The sequence below is a fragment of the Palaemon carinicauda genome, chromosome 7 (genome assembly GCF_036898095.1).
Source record: "Palaemon carinicauda isolate YSFRI2023 chromosome 7, ASM3689809v2, whole genome shotgun sequence".
NCBI lineage: Eukaryota > Metazoa > Arthropoda > Malacostraca > Decapoda > Palaemonidae > Palaemon > Palaemon carinicauda.
This window is the reverse complement of record NC_090731.1, coordinates 32,025,465-32,043,590: the sequence shown is the minus strand read 5'-3', so window position 1 is coordinate 32,043,590 and position 18,126 is coordinate 32,025,465. Positions and strand designations below refer to the sequence as shown.

Here is an 18,126-nt window from a genome sequence, read left to right as displayed (position 1 = left end):
ATTTCTACTTCATATCCCTTCGTATTTCTGCTTCATTCCCATTCAGGTCGCCGATTCTCAGCCCCATTGCCCTGGGGATGCCGATTCATTGTTATTTAAGACACTTCTTCATTGCCCTTCATGCTGCAGTTTTATTGCCCCTCTGGTTGCCACCTTATTGCCACTTGGGCCACTGCTTGTCTGCCATTATTGCCCTTTTGGTTACCGCTCCATTGCACCTCGGGACGCTGCTTCAATGCCCTTTATGTCACTGGTTTTCGTTCTATATTGCCGTTCGGGTGCTTCTTCATTGCTCATTGACTTACTGCCTCCGTTGGCCTACTGGTCACTGGTTCTTGGCTTCCATTGCTCCTTCAGACCTCGGGCCGCTACTTCATTATGGCTCTGATCGCTGCTTCTAGGCTTCCAATGCTTTTCATGCTGCCATTTCATTGGCCTTCAGGTTACTGCTTTTTCATTGGTATGCTAATAGGACTTCATTGCTCTTCATGTGGGTGCTGCTAAGCCTTACTTGTCCTTTTTGATTAGCTGCTAAGCCTGTATCATTCCTCCATGTGGTTGCTGTTAAGCCTTTATTGCCCACATCATGTGGTTGTTGCTAAATTTCATTGTAACCATGTCCTGACGACGTCATGGTAAGAAAGATTTAGTTTGTAATACTTCAACTTTTAACATCAAGGTATTACCAAATTCTTAATGGGCACTGTTCTATTCCCCGTTTTATAAATAAAGCCCGCCATACTTATTTTGTTTTTGCTACTTGGGCGATTTTTGTTTTTCTGCCATCTAAAGTCTAACTTTTGCCTCCAGTAATTGTTGATTTCTTGATTTCTTCTTCTGTCCTTCTTTATAACATACTCTTTGGCTGTGGCATGCATTTTCCCTTGGCCATTATTTTTCTTTTTTATTTTTTGTAATTTTAGATTCTCTTTTATACTAAACTGATGCCAGTTTCCTTGATAAACTTTTGTGTTGTCTTCCTTGTAACTTCTGTTATATGCTCCTTTTTAAACGTATTACACTTTATTTGATATCTTCCGTTGCTTACTTGTAACATTTGTTATATCAGTTTTCCACAATATTTTTTGCTGCGTGCCTGCTTTAGAGTACCATTTTCTGCTTTTAATGTACAGTATATCTTAGGATAAAGAGGATTTTGACTGCAGCATAGTCCTGCGCCCCTTCCTACTGCCAGGCTTAGTTTCCTGCTACCTGCCTTTTTCCTTCATCTTCTGACAGTGTTCATTTCTGAAAAGAAGGTATTGTATAAGAAAGAGTATAATTTATCTTTAAACTTAATTGGTCTTGCAGCGAAAAATAAAGTAAAATGATTTTAATGTTTATATAACCAATGCATATTGAAAATATATTCTACGAATATCTTGACTTTTCATTTATCCTGATATTAAATGTGATTTGGTTGTAAAGAAAACTAGCGACAGTATAAGAAACAAAAGTTTGTACCAAAATGTTTAAAGCTTTGAATGTTATAAGAACATAATGCAAAAATTTATAATAATGTATATGGAGTAACCACGGGCCCTAGTACAGAGGGTAAGGTCTATTCAACGCTGTTGGACAATTGAGAGGGAAACCCAGCTTGTTACTTCTTTAAGTTAAAATGAAATAGAAAATGGGCAGCAAATTAGAACAAATCCTCTGTATAGTAATAAGAGTAGAAAGCCAAACTTGCTGCAGGTAGAGGAACACAGGCTTTTAGTTGCAAACATGAAGTACACCATGTTAGTAATAGAAGGCCTGTGATGGTAGCCTTCTTGTTAAAAGGTATCTTCTCAAGTCCTAATCACACTGTTTCTCTTCAGATTTACGAGAATTCAATGTGAGAAATGGAGCTTTCACTATGTATTTAAGAGTATTCAACACCAGCTCTCACTAGCTGTGGAAGAGATTAAAAAAACAGCACGGTATTCCCTATACTATAAAGACACTAAATTCCTTGGGGTGTATGTCCAATTCATGCCTTGAACAATTATCATTTGGATCTTCTAACTTGTACAACGAAATTTTAACTCTGCAAGGGTAGAATCAGTTTTACCAAATTATAGGTTATAGATGGCTACATCACTGCCCCTTGGTAGATTGCCTAATCATGGCAGTGTTATCAAGTCAGGTAACTGCATTGAAAGTTTGATTTACATTGCAATTTCTGGATGTTAAAATTCACTGATATATTATATAAGGCATCTCAAAAAGTTAGACAATCTGTAATTTTACATTGAAGGAAATAATGGCAGTGTTAACAAGTCAGTTAAGGTTATCTGCGTTGAAGTGTTGATTATATTTGCAGTTTTTGGATGTTAGAATTCAGATATATTATATATGGCATCTAAAAAAAAAAAGGTATATATCTAATTTTACATTTAAGAAAACATTAGTCACCAGTTTTTGTATCCAACACATCACAGACAGAAAAAGACCTTTAACACACTTGTAGAAACATTTCAAGAATCAGATACATACGAAATTGAAAGTGAATTAATATCAAAGGTAAATTCTGAAAAATACGATTAAGTAATCCTATAAAAAATTCTAACCAAACAAATTCAACTGTACAGTTACCTATTAATCAATTCATACCATGCAGTGAAAACTCTCAACGCTTTCTATTGTGCAATTACAGTCAGTGGCGTAATCTGATTTCTAAAATAGGGATAGACATTTAAGAAAATAAAGATTGTTATATAATATTCACATTATCAGTTTCTCTTGTCGATGTATTATCCTTTTACAATAAGAATTGTGTAGTACTAATTGTATCTTTGAATTTATGTACAGTTTTACAACGGTGTAAAATACATATCATACTCTTACAGGAAATAGATTTTCTGTCAACCTCGTGGACTATGCTCGAACTACAATGAACAGGATTCCTCATTCCCAGCGTTATACAGCATGTTCCAAATTCTATAAGACAATAAGTCCTGTATAATTTACATTGCAGTTGTCATTAATGATGGTAGTCCTGTGTTTCTTTACATTTCCCATTGTACCTGTATGAGAAGTGGGTAAGCAGAATATACTTAATTTTTCCAATCACTGAAAGGACAGTAGCCTTTTACAGCAGACTGTTTACTGTCAACTGGTTAACCTGCAATACAACAGACTGAAAAGTCAAGTGGTTGGCTTGCACTATATCAACGACCTTGGCCTTTTGGTCTGCACACCATCAAACACAACCTATGTCCCAGTTAGATAAGGTGAAACCCTTGTTCGAGAATCAGGATGTCCCAGATAGAGTAGCTTAAGACAGTGAAACAAACTAAGCCACATCAGAAAAAGTCATCACTATTCCCGATACACAACTGTAGGTGGCCTTGATTTTCCATATCTTGGTATCATATTTTCATCCATTACCGAGTTCGACATTGATTCGTTAGGGAAAAAAATACTGCTTTTTGCTTAACAGGGTAAAAATAACAGCATGGACACTAAAATATAGGTATAATAAAGTAGTAGCTATCTCAACTCTACTAAACAGACTGTGGACTCAATTCTATGCCACTAGTACAAAATGAAATCATCTCATTAACTATTTGCGAGAATTATGGGCCTAACACTGCTTCTCCTTCCAGAATCTGTATGTGGAATATAGTATCTATGATCACCAACGCCAACTACACTGACTTACAAAGTACTCAGCAAGCCTGAAGAGAAGCTCCCATAAATTTTTTACGGATAGCTAGAATACCCCCACCGAGAGCTTGGCGATTCTAACCAGACACTCTAAGACAAAACAAAATTAATCTTAAAGAAATTCAGATCCTAATTAATCTGGAGAGCTTTGCTAGCAACAGCATGGTCAGGAGAAAGTGTGGGAAGAATAAGGCAATTCTGTGGTGCAGAGACAGCAGATAAAGAGACCCCACTGTCCCGTTTCTATCAATGGAGGTATCCAGCATTGGCAAGGTTTAAAAAGTTTTAAATTTGCCATCTAAACCATAACAATGCTCATGATGCAGGGTGCAGTAAAGCCACACCAGAGAACCGAGCATGCATTTATTAATAACCGAGGAACTTTTGAAAGGTCATTATCGACAACAACTGACTGCTATTAGAATATAATGGAACATATACCAGACATTTAATCTATCAAATACTTAACCTTGGTAAGAGAGACTAGTACGGACTTTCATTGGTTTACAGTGCCTTCTGGATTAACAAAATATACAAACTTAGCAGGGTATGATCATAATACTTGAAGGGATTTCAGATTCATAAGTTCTCCAATCTGAAGTTATTGCAATAAATCCGAGACCGAGATTTCGACTAACGTAAACATGACAAAGAGATGTGGTGTTTTTATGTGCAGTGCTCTCGCATGCACCTTTCAATGGTGCACATCTTTTTTCGATTAGTCACATTTTGCATGGCAGCAGTGAAGTTTCATTACATATGCAGTTTCTTTTATTACGAGTAGATTCATGGGTTTGCAAGACTTATTGAAATTTCAAGAGTAATGTGATGTTAGAAGATTAAATGAGCTGGGTTATTTCATAAGACTGCCAGAGCTATCGTCACTAGACAGCAAATAAAATTATCATACACGCTGCAAAAATTATGAAATGTTAAGTGACCAGTGGAATAAATCAGTTAGCAATGCCTGTCTGGTACTTTTAAAACTAATTCTTTACTCTAGGTCATCGGCATCATTCTGGTTTCACCCTCAGTGCAAAAATTGCTATGTTCATGTGCCGTCCTTCTTTGCGGCAAAACTTAAAGAAAAATGAAACCTGTGATGCAAAATGAAGACTAAGATGCAAGACCATAGTCAGGGGCCTCTTGCGAGCAAAGTAGTAGTAGTCTGCTTATGGGAGAGTGTATATCCTTGGATGAAAATAGTATTAATCATCCTATTGTATATCCAACATTAGGGTCAGGGTTCACGAAGTAACCCATACCATCTCGGCATTCTTCGTTAATGTAGACGAAGAGGACTCGACGAGATCTTTAAGACAAACAACAAGACTCTCTCTCTAAACGAACAATTTTACGTGATTGACCTGTAGAAAGTAACTTCTAAAACAATTGCAGCAAAACATCAGAATACACAGGTGAACTCTAGTATTATCGAGAGGAAAAATGACTAGGCTAAAGTTGATGGGATAAAGATCACAAAGAATTCTTATTTTAAAAATTTTGAAACACAGAAGGTGGCAAAGAGATATAGAAGGAGGCCTCTTCATTGCGTACCAATACAAAAAAATATGCAGACTGCAGAAAACTACTTAGAAATTTAGCGGCATCATGCCCTGTGAGAAATAGTCAACCTAGAAAGAAAATTTGGATACTAGAAAGGCAACATTAGCCAGGCAAATACAGCATGTTTCACTCCATTCCTCTTCCCATGCAACCATGGACTGGCTCAAATCAATCTTTTCCAGAAATGGATCCCCGATAGATTTACCGATATTTTTCCCGAAATAAAAAGTATGGTTTTTCCGCAAAGTGTTCTAGCTCATAAAAAATTAGTTTGATAAATGTTTGATTAGGGAACAGAGCTTGTCAAAAGGTAAAACAAGGAATACATAAGTTCATATCAATTCCTCAAAACTGGTGAAGGTATTAGAAGACATTACTGGAAACAAATACTAATATTAACACTTACTCCAATAGAAAACCCTGCAGATAATGCACTTTCTGATATACCATTCATTGGTCACTGAATCCAGAGGCTCACTCTACCAGGTTGTAGGCTGCTCGTGATTCTTTTTGCCATTTAGATTAAAAATATTTTCTTCCACAAATCTGAAAATAAACATGGCTTACAACAAATTCCTTAGCAATTAAAGTTACATTGCAAACTGCTTACCGTGTTTAGAAGTTAAATAATCAAAAGTTATAGGAATAGCTTCAGCACACTAATAGCTCCAGTGTTACTTCGCTTGCACTAGTGGTTTGTTGAATAAAGCAGATATAATCTTTTTGTATCAAAGCAGATATAATCTTTTTGTATCAAAGCAGATAATATAAAATTACTGCCCTTGTGCATGAAATGAATGCTGCCTTTTTATCAATGCAGTAGAAACAAAAGAACATATCTCACACAATCAACATTAGCCCGTGTGTAGCTTCATATACAGCGCCAACCTTACCGGTAGAAGAAATAAATGAAATAATTAATTACTCAAGCGTCTTTCATTAAGAAAATTTCTACTTACCGCTATTACAAGACACCCCCAGTTGTGTAATTCAAGAAATAATGCAAGAAGGGATGAAAACTAGTAAACACGATCCAACAAAACCACCTAATTTTAAATAAAATTGACACAAATCAAGGACAAAATTAGAATATCAAATGTGTGAAAATGGGGAATGCTATGATGTAAGCATTTCTTTGTATTTCATTTGTTGCTCATTCATAGCATCTGCTAGCAACTACATGCACATTAAACTGTAACCTCTCATTGTGGACAAGAGCGAAAAAGTTGAATGGCAGTGTACCGCTCTTTCATTTTGTTGTGGTGTGAAATTTCGAATTGCCATTTGTATGAGATCCATCGAGGTAGGAGGAGAAAGGACCTACAAGCATGGAACTTCAATCGAATAAATATTGTGATAAGCTTGTTCTTTAAGTAGGTTACAAGTGCCGAATAACAAAAGCACAAATTATTAATCTTACTCATATTGAGAACAGGATGATTATCATTAACCCAATGGCAATCACATTTTAAAAACAATGCTAAGGAAGTAGGGCCAATTTGAAGTATGAATAAACAGGCAACATTAAAAATAATCATTTAGACTAGTTCATACCTGCAGAACAAGAGAATGTGCGAAATTTTAAGTATAAAAAATTCAGCACAATCATATTGTTAAAACCTTTCTAATTTGACCATAGCCAGAATAAAAAATTCTAAAATACTGTCTACCACCGAGCTTTAGAAAATATGTTAAAAATACTTGAAGCCTTAGGTATGCAGCGGAGTTTAAGGTCGATATTATAGTCAGGGAAGATATGAATGTATATTGTGGTCAGTAAAAAAAAAAAAAAAAAAAAAAAAAAAAAAAAAAAAAAAAAAAAAAAAAAAAAAAACGCAAGCCCTGCAACGTATGTAAATGAACACTGACATAACTAAATTGTGGATGATAAATTAAGTTAAGGACCCAGTTCCTTGTGAAAAATCTAAGGAAGAATGTTTAAAAAGTGGTTAGAGAAAGAACACATTTACTTGAACAAGACAATTTTCTAAACATCTTTAAAAGATATTTAGTATATGGATGTTTTATGCAATAGATGAAAAAAATTTGTTTCTCTAAGGAAATTTTTCTATAACTATAAGGAAAATATACTATAACTAAAGATATAAAAGTGTCAAAGCATTAACCCAGGTCTAGTGTTCTTAAAGGCAAATATTTGGACAGTGAGGATCCACTGTCCTGGTTCTACACCCAATAATATATGTATCATTGGGGTTTTACTATATTCCATATGATTTCTACCGTGCAAGAGATTCAGCTTAAGCTCCATGGTTTTCAACAGCCCCAGATGAACTTTCAGAAGATAGCATCGATACTAGAATATGCTATACTAGAATATACTATAATAAAATAATCTATATAAGCAACAATATATTTTTCACAGCCATATTACATACACTTATAGAAAGCATGGAGTATACGACTAAAACGGCTAAGATTATACTTCAATAGTTACTATGCCACTCAATAACTACTAATCTGCGCTCTTGATTAAAACCTCAACGATAGTCTGAATATAAGCCTCATGATCTAGTGTTCAAAAGTAACAGTTTATACCATCTATAAAATCTTAATGACCAGTATCCTAAGGTTTCTGAGAATCACTGCGAATTATAAGAAAACTTTGCAAGCACCAAAGCTCTTGTGAAAATGAACCTGTAAATCTGATCATTTTGAATTATAGGCACATCTCATTGTTCAAAAGCTTTAGATTAAGAAATCTTAAAAAATAAATGCATTTGGACAGGACTAAAAAAATAAAGTTACCCAACTGAATATTTGTAATAAATAACAGAACTGGAAGAATCCCTTTCTAATCCCTCTCTCTAAACAAAATAGGCAGAGACTATTTTGGAGTTCGGTACTGAAGAAGACACCATGGGTAGACTAACAATCCGAAGTTGTGGCGTGTAACAAAGCAATAGGCTAACATCATGTGAAGGCTAAAATTCTCTTCTTAGAATTAGTTACAGGCTTTTAATTTCTACCATGCCTGAAAGAAATTGCATGAAGCAGGATGACACTTAAATCTTCTATACAACATTGTGAGCTCTACATGAAATTCGAAGCTGTAATTAAAGAACAACATGGTCTAAATACTTTTCATCAAATATCAACGGAAAGTAATATAAATCTGTAAATAGAATCTTTGCCATATATTTCAACCATAAGTTTTCAAAATCTCAATTTCCATAATCAAAGTCTACATAATGTCCCTATTCATCTTCATCGACCTGAAATCTGCAAAATTTTCCTTTTTTTTTTTTTTTTTTTTTATTTATTTGAGTACACAAATTATATTTTGCAAGTAGGCAGTCTCGCTTCAGATAAGTGTTTGTTTAAAGTAATTACTGCTTCAGCGGCATTAATTTGTTTTTTCTTCTTTTTTTTTGTCACGATTTTCCATTCCACATGAATGCATTTGTCTAGTATTTGAAAGGAACTCATTGTAAATTTAGACAAGCAACATACTTTGCCAAATTAAGATCTGACGTGGGTGGTACCTTTGTATAAGAGTGCCACAGACTAAAAAGATTAAGAATTATGATAATTCTACCTAATATTAGTTCTATCCAGTATTCTAACTTTATATTTTACCCTATATTAGAACTAAACGACTGCATCTGGTAACCCGTGGCCTGTAATTTTGGAAATCAAGGCTAAAATAAGTTTATTATCAACAAAGTTTGAAATGTTTTTGATGAAAATTTTCATTTATGTTAAATATTTCTTACATTTGTTCAAGCGCCTTGGGCCTTGTAAGCATATCTTTTCTGGTCTCATATGCATATTTTTATGCTGTAGATACCTATTTATTTAAAATTTCTTCCAAAAGTTCTAGGAAAAGCTATTTACTTTAGTCACCCATATACTTATGCCATCTTCTATCAACAAAAGCTAGAATTTTCGTTTTCTTTGCGTTGTTAAGGTATCCTTAATAAATTTTGCTAAACGCCCCTCAAAAGGCATGTTCTGCTAGTTATCTTTGCCTGCTCGTTTATATATCATTTTTTTTCAGTTTATATCTATGATGAAATATTCTTAAAGTGTTCCAGACGATACCCAAAATGGGATAACAGCTTAAAATTTTGCTAAGAACAAGAAACTAGATTACTTTATTAGTCCGTGTTCACTGCATGAACAAGCTGTTCGTGTGTATGGGGAGTTAAACATTTTTAGATTCCGTGGAAGGGACTCATGACTGATCACGAAAAAAAACCCCTAAACTATGATTATTATATAATTATCGCCAGCTAAGAGGTAATATTACCGTTAAACGACTATACTTAAATTGGGCTATAGTATTATTAATTATATAATAATCATATAATTTTACAATTACAATTGTTATAAGTTACAATTGTTATAATATAATTGTTATAATTATTATCAAGAGCCCAATACTCCAACAGGGAATATAGCCCAGTGAGGAAATCAACAAGGAAAAACCAGATTTTTAAGAAGAAAAACGTTAAAATAAATATTGCCTATATAAACTATAAAAACTTCAACAAAACAAGAGGAAGAGAGACAAGACAGAAGCGTGCCTAAGTGTACCCTCAAGCAAGAGAACTCTAACCCAAGACAGTGGACGACCATTTTACCGAGGCTATGGCACTACTAAGACTAGAGAACAATGGTTTGATTTTGGAGTGTCCTTCTCCTAGAAGAGCTGCTGACCAAAGTTAAAGAGTCTTCTCTCAACCCTTAACAAGAGGAAAGTGGCCACAGAACAATTACAGTGCAGTAAGGCTTCTCCCTGAGAGAGATATAAAATTTATGATTGGCGACTTCAATGCTTAAGTTGGAAGAAATATTCAAGGGCTAGATAATGTGATGGGTGTCGAGGGTCTTGGCAAAGTTGCTAATGTAAATGGAGCAAATTTCTTAAGTTTCTGTTCAGCAAACAATCTTGTCATTAGAGGTACTCTTTTTCAATGCAAGATCATCCTCAAGTATACATGGACTTCATCATGTTGCAATTACAAAAATTAGATAGATCACATTGCCATTAATAAAGAGAAGGAGGACTGAGATATGCAAGAAGCTATATAGGTGCAGATATTGGTAGTGATCACCAGCTTCTCATTGCCACACTGATACAACTAAGGTTCTAGAGGAAGAGCACAAGGAAACATTTGCAATTGAATGTAGGAATCGATTTGCAGTCTTCAAGACTAAAAGACGAAGAACAGACAATGCAGAATGGTATGATATTAAGAACACATATCAGTCAGTTGGTAGTGAAGTGTTGGGAAAAACAGTTACAAGGAGAAAGCCATTGATATCGAATGATACTTGGGATACTATAAACACAGAAAGACAGAAATTGATTGCTGAAAGTTTTCGAGGAAGTAATGAAAATTACAAGGTAGAGTATGCAAAGTATTCCAGTATTGACAGCGACGTCAAAAGAAAAATCAGGAAAGACTGGAAAGAGAATTTAGACAGTAGAGCAGATGAGGCCGACAAAGCTATGAATTCAGGAAGTGGCTAAGGTGTAAGAATTGCTCATAGAATTATTAATGAAATCTCGACTGGGGCAAAGAAGAAGAAGCATATACCCATCAAAAAGAGAGATGGCTCTGTTATAGCGACAGAAGATGAAGAAAGAAAACGTTAGATGGAACGCTTTAGCGAGGTTATAAATGGGACATATGGAGGGAATAATTTCATTGATATACCCGAGGCTGATGAAGACCTTGAAGTGCCCCTGAATGAATTCGGTGTGTTTGAAGTCGAAGTTATCCTAAAAAACTAAAGAGATGGAAAGACCCTGGATACAATGGAATAACTGCCGAGATGATACTGGTTGAAAATGAAGCGACTCCCAGCCTACTTTCAAGATTATTTTATAGAATGTGGCATGAAGAGGCAAAACCTGATAATTGGGAGTTAGGAGTCTTGGTGAAAAATAGCTAAAAAGGGAGACCCGACCGAATGCAATAATCACAGAGGCATAACACTTACGTCAGTTATGAAAATATATAGTATGCTTATTCTTAAGAAACTGGAGAGAAAGACTGATAAAAAGCTGAGAGATAAACAAGCAGGATTTAGAAAAGGTAGAAGTAACACTGACCAGATTTTCATTTTGAGACACGTTGTACAGCAATGCTTAGATATAGAATTCCCCTTCGGACGTTATCTGTGGACTGAAAAAGCCTTTGATAGTATGCACCTGCTAATTTTGTGGAAAATCCTGCTTTATTATGAAATTCGTCTTAAATATGTAAATTTTATTAAGTCTGTTCATGAGCATAGCAAGTGCAAAGTTAATGTTAATGGAGTCTTATCAAGCGATTTTCCAGTGAACAGCAGAGTATTTCAAGGGAATTTGTTGTCACCTATGTTGTTTATCCTCCTCATGGACTTTGTAATGTGTAAAACAGTCAGAGATGGTGGAGATGGATTGGACTGGATTGACGATAGGAATTTAGCATACCCTGGGTATGTTGATGATTCTGAACACCACAGGATTTGCAATGCTTGCTTACCAGAATGCATGGAATATCACACGAGGTGGGCCTGAAGATAAATGGAAGAAGATAGATGATGAGAACTGAGTATGCAATGGAAGATGAAATATCATTGGAAGGAGAAAGGATTATTAAGGTACAATCATTTAAGCATTTAGGAACAATGATCTCCAATACAAGGTCTCTAGATTTAGAGTTTAAAGAAAGATAAAAAAAGCAAATCAGACAATGGCTAGGGTAAGTAGAATTTGGATATCAAATAGCCTAGAACTTCATATAAAAATCACACTATATATCAGTTTATTGAAATCGGTGTTACTCTATGGACACGAGTCATGGTATGACATGAAACAATCTTAAATAGATTTAGTAGATTTTAGAATAAAACCCTCGGAAGGGTATTGGGAGTTAAATGGCAGGACAGGATTAGAAAGGAAACTATAAGAGATTACTCGAGTACCATATGTGGATAGGACCATGATGAGGATAGATGGAAATGATTTGGGCATGCCCTTCGCACTCCCCAAGAGAGATTAGTTCACCAAACGTTTAACTGGGCTCCAAAAGGCACGAAGAATTGGAAGACCAAGGCCTACATGGCTTAGGACTATAAAGTGCTAAGTAGGAGATGATGAATGGAGAAGTATTGAATTAAAAGCTCAAGACAGATGACTGGCGAAATCTAACCTAGGCCCTTTGCGTCAATAGGCGTAGGAAGAGATGATGATGATGATGATGCTGATGATATGAAGGCCTTGGGTGAAGAATAATTGTTTGGTATCTGTGTTGTCAGTTGTACGAGGACTGAGGAGAATAAGTAAGGAATATGCCAGACTATTTGGTGTGGGTGTAGGCCAAGGAAAATGAACCGTAACCAGAGAGAAGGATCCAATGTAGTACTGTCTGGCCGGTCAAAAGACTCTTATAACTCTCTAGCGGTAGTATCTCAACGGGTGGTGTTGCCCTGGACAGCCTACTACCTACTATTCAACCAATCTCTAAAAAATACTTCAAAACCAATTTCTTTAAATTTTATGATCCTGCTTTTTAAAGAAAAATAAAACATCACGAAAGATATATTTTAATAATTGAAACACTGAATTCTGAGTTTTACAGCCGACATAATTGGAGTTTTGGCCTTCTATTAACAAAAACAAAGTCTTTACGTATAAAATAGTGAACTTTAGAAATTTATATTAATATAATATATCTATACATAAAAATAAAATTATATATCTATGTATAAACAAATGTTCAGAGTCATACTTGCATTTATTTATAAAATCATCCTTAAAATGGCTAAATAAGAAAATTTCTTGAGGAAAAAAAAAAAAAGGAAAAAGGAGAATGTTTCAAGTAACCTCAAAATAGCTTTGTTGAAAAACAAGGTTCTGTTACGCTTTGTTAATTGTAATATTCCTACGCATCATCAAGCCTGAAATTGCTGGTAATGGATTCTAGACCTGTAATATATCGTACACATATCCTTTAGAGTTAAAATTGAGACTATTTACTTTGATCATACAGCAATGGATGAGACTTATCAATATAAGTAAGAGAAGGAATATTGGGTTTGAGTGTAATTAAGAATAATGTGGACTTCCTTACAATAATGACCCCTGTCTTTAAAATATAAGGAAGAACGTAGAGCTGAGTATTCCCCAAATACTGGCTGAATGTAGTAATCTGGAATGAAAGATCATTAGAAACAAAGTTTTTTTTTATAGAGATTTATTACCACTGAAGTAGCCAATACTCTTTAACTCCAGTAGACTGTAAATTTGTAGAAATAAGGTCCACTAAACTTCTTGGTATTTAAGGGAAACTTAGGTTGAAAGACTTTGAAACCCAAATGTAGTTTAGATTAAAGAAAATCTTTCCAGAAAGAAAATAAGTGGGAAAAGTTTGAAGAAATTCCAAAATAATGTAGTTTCAATGAGGCTCCTACGGAGGTAATATTCCAACACATCATTAAACCTATAGTATTTCAAGTAATTAAAATTGAGATTACTTTCTTTAATCATACAGATATGGAAGAAATTTACCAATAGGTAAAACAAGGAGGACTATTGCCCTCAGATTATTCCTATTTAAGAAATGAAAGGGTTAAATGACATTTACAGAAGCAGTAAACAAAAAAAAAATAAAAAAAAAAAAAAAAAATTAGCCTAAAACTCTAGCTTCCAAGTCATGTGGTTGGTAGAAAGTTCTAAACTGAGCTAGGCGCTAATGTAAGCTTTTGGACATAGACTAAGATCCAGTAAAGTAGCATATTCCATTTTTGTTATAGTAACTTGGCATGATAACTTTTAGAACTGTCAGAGAAGACCAGTTATTCAACATAAATTTTGGGCAATTCGGTTGTATTAAAGAATCTTCCATTCTGATTACTGAATGCTTAAGATAACTAACTTATAATTAATAAATGCTAAAGACTTTATTTGAAACTAATAGAAATTTATATCTAAATTATCCCATTAAGAGTTACGGTATTTGCTACGTCCGCATTATGAATAGACCATTATTATCAGAGGAAGTTAAAACGGATTCTACAGGTTCAGTTCAATTCCACTGTCTGAGTTTCAAATGGAATATACTAAAAAGGTGAACATATATATTAAAACTGTTTAAAACAGGAAATCCTGCAATTTATACATATTCCGAGACACTACTCACTTGTCAATGTATCCCGAGGTTCACTCTGCTTTGTTAAAGGCTTTTTTCCTGGCGACAACAAAACAAAGCCTTACATGCTTATGTGAAAAAGCAGACTTACTACATAGGACTTTATAATTACATTACTGGTTTCCTATTTTAGTTCACAGTTCATGTTACCAAAGTCCTATGAATAGCTTCATTGTTATTTTGCTAGCACAAATAGTTTATTGCTTAGAGTAGATGCTATTTTTTCATCAATACAGTTACTTACTACAGTAGGCCTACTGACCTTGAGCATCAAGCTGATGCAGACTATTGTATCAACACCGATAGGCACCACAGAACAAACCTCGCACGCGCGCACACGCGCACGCACGAACACAAACACACACACACGCGCACGCACGAACACAAACACACACACACACACACACACATACACACACACAATATTAAGTAATCTAGTAGCTTCATCACCAGCAAAAATCTTACATAATAGCAGAAAAAAAAGTCAAAGATTATTCAAGATTCTTTGTTCATATCAAACCAATTTCTACTTATGAGTTATGCAGGACACTTCAAAGTCATGAAACTCAAAACAGCAATGATAAGCAAACTAAATGCAATACATTAATGGTGTAATAAAAGGTACTTCATTGATGTGAATATTCTAAACATTTCATATTATAAGGTCCATCCACTCCATTAGCTTGTTATGGGTTATATCTGTAAGAAAGCAGCTATATGCACATCTAAAAAAATAATATTCATTATGGACAAAATTGAAAGATAAAAACCAAAAATGAGAATTTGCATTCAACAAACCTTTATTTACCACGGCAGGATAGAGAAAATATCCAAACTGAATTTGTCGTTGCCCAGAGGTAGAAGGATAAGGCAGACACAGGTATATCTTCAAAGGTACTTCTTTAATGGAACAAATACTGGATTAAGCTTTATCTGGAAATAGGCCAATAAAGTAGTAATGAGGAACCAGAGAAGAAATATTAAATCTAAGTATCGTGAGCATTGAGATCATTACTATTAGCTCAATTACAAACTCAGTTAGAAAACCTTAACGTCATTATAGATTAGGGACCCTAGTGAAGACAAGAACTATAAATACAAGTCGAAATAAAATTAATACACTAGTAACATTCAAAACTAAATAAACCGGTGTTTACCCAATTGAAAAAAAAATCGTTTAGAGCTCAAAGCTTCATAAATTCATCACAATGAGAATAGCTAAATAACAAACTTTCCTACAGCCGGATAGATAGATAGATAGATAGATAGATAGATAGATAGATATCCGGCTGTAGGCAAGTTTTAGTTATTTAGCTATTCTCATTGTGATGAATTTATGAAGCTTTGAGCTCTAAACTATTTTATATATATACATATATATATATATATATATATATATATATATATATATATATATATATATATTTATATATATATATATATATATATATATATATATATATATATATATATATATATATATATATATATATATATATATTAATAATAAAGTTTACCGGAGACCTTTAGAAATGGATGTCAAAACACTGAATTAGCTACAAAACTAAAGCGTCCAGGTAGGTAGAAGGTACTATTTAGTCTAGGGAGTTACGAATGTAAAGTAGGTTTCGAAAAAAAAAAAAAAAAAAAAAAAAAAAAAAAAAAAAAAAAAAAATTAAAACAAGGCCTGCAATTCAAGTTACTGAACAACTGCTCCAGATATCCATGTTAGGGGGAAATGATTTAATCAATCTAACAACATTTTGTTTATATTCAGAATAGAGTTACTTGCTGAACAATCCAAAAAGAGACCCATATTAAAAAATGGGTAAAGATATAAACACATTTACATGGACAAGGCAAGCCTCTAAAGACTTTTAAAGAATTTCAGTAAAGAGATCTTTCACGTGCAATAAAAGAAAACCAAAAAGTTTTCTAAATAGATTTTGCTATATTGGAAGATACACAAATGTAAGCATAGCATTTGATAAGGCATTTTTCAATTAAAATATTTCGATAGGAAGGATCCACTGCACTAGATCAACTCCCAGTTATACTTGTTATTTTAGGGTTTTAGTAAATTCCATAGGATTTAAACCATTAACTTTTTTTCAGCTGGAGCTCCAAGGTAGGCTATCCAACAACCGTAGGTCTACCCTCATGATATTGCAGGTATGCCAAGACATTTACACATACGTTATAGTAGAGATTTAAGAAGCAGCCAAAACGGATTACAATTCAATAGTTATTATGGCACTTGATAACAAAAAATATGCATTCTTATATCAAAACCCCAATAATATTAAGATGATAATTTCAAGACAATCTTTTTGGGTGGAAAATAAACCTTGTGATCCCGAGTTCAAAATCAGCGTTGCAGTCAATGCAAACTATAACAAATTATGACCAGAATTTGAGGATTTCGAAGAATAGGAATTTTAGGGAAGGGTGTACAGTGAAATACAAGGTGTGAATTAGACTATTATTATTTCTGTATTTTAGTGTATATATTTCGACTTTCAAAAGATTTTCGGTAAAATATTTAGATGTCTGTTTTAGTTGAACCATTTCGACTTTCGAAAGCTTTAGATTAAGCAAGATGAAAAAAAAAAAAAGACAATGAACACTTGCTAGAAAAACTTCACTTATGGAATAATTGACTGTTGAATAGATGTAAAGAATACTGCTTGCAAAATCGCAATAAGTAACACTATTCATTCACTATAACTCAGCAATTGCAAAAATAATTTTAGTCTTCATCATCATAGACATTAAAGTCTTCTATCCAATATGAGCACTCTTTCTTCCCTTTTTATAGCTTTTTCCTATATTTGAAGGTAGCTATTGCAAAATATAAAGAGAAGACCAACAATGACGAGAATCTATGCTTAAATAATTGGTTAAAGTCCGAAGACAAATACCTTCAAAGAATTACAGGTTCTCAATTCCTGCCAGGTCCGAGAAGAAGTTACATGGAAGAGGATCTCCAGTAAATCCTCCGTACAAACTTCTTTTTTTCAAGTTCTGTGTGAAAATCGAAGCTGAAAGTATAAGAAAGGCCAAGCTCACTATTAATTTTCTTTACAGTGTGAAACCGTATAAATCAGCGAAGTAAACCTACTATAAGTGAATTCACCTTTTCCTATTTATAGGACGACCCTGTTCATCTTCATAGACTCGAAGGAGACTGCTCACAGACTCCACTTATTTTTTTTTTTACCCCCCCCCCCAGAGAAACTCAACTAACGCAAAGTAGTAATCTGGAATGAAAAATTATTTTAATTAGAAAAAAAACAAAAGTTTCATATAGACGGAATATCACTGAAGCAGCTATTACTTTTAGCTCCAGTAAGCTACACATTAATTTCAGCTTATCAACCCTGGATAGATATGGCTTATTTCACCACTTTTCGGGTCGAGCTGGATCCGGAGTTTTGGAAAAAAAAAAAAAAACACATTACCACAATTTTTAGTTTTCGTTAATAATTCAAACATTATTTAAGACTACTGTGAAAGAAAAACAAAATCGAATAGTTTAATATTTATTACGAATGAATTTCAAATGATTATTTAAACACACTGCTACAACATTTACAAGAAAAATACTTGAAAACTAAATATGTAAATTAAACCAAAAATATATATTTTTTTTCCGATTCTGTTAAATTGAATAGGTAATGGCTAATTATTCTAATCTTACATATTTAAGTTACATTATAGGTCAACTGAACTTCAGGTTTAA

The 18,126-nt window shown here is 33.9% G+C and overlaps 1 long non-coding RNA gene across 1 annotated transcript; it reads right to left on the bottom strand.

Moving 5' to 3' along the window:
• Nucleotides 1-407: 407 nt before the first annotated feature.
• On the bottom strand, nucleotides 408-17,460 carry LOC137643545 (uncharacterized). Its single transcript, XR_011045001.1, has 4 exons — nucleotides 17,306-17,460; nucleotides 15,183-15,317; nucleotides 5,627-5,766; nucleotides 408-1,248 (listed from the first exon to the last, which is right to left on the bottom strand). It is a non-coding gene; the product is annotated as an uncharacterized lncRNA (long non-coding RNA).
• Nucleotides 17,461-18,126: the final 666 nt, after the last annotated feature.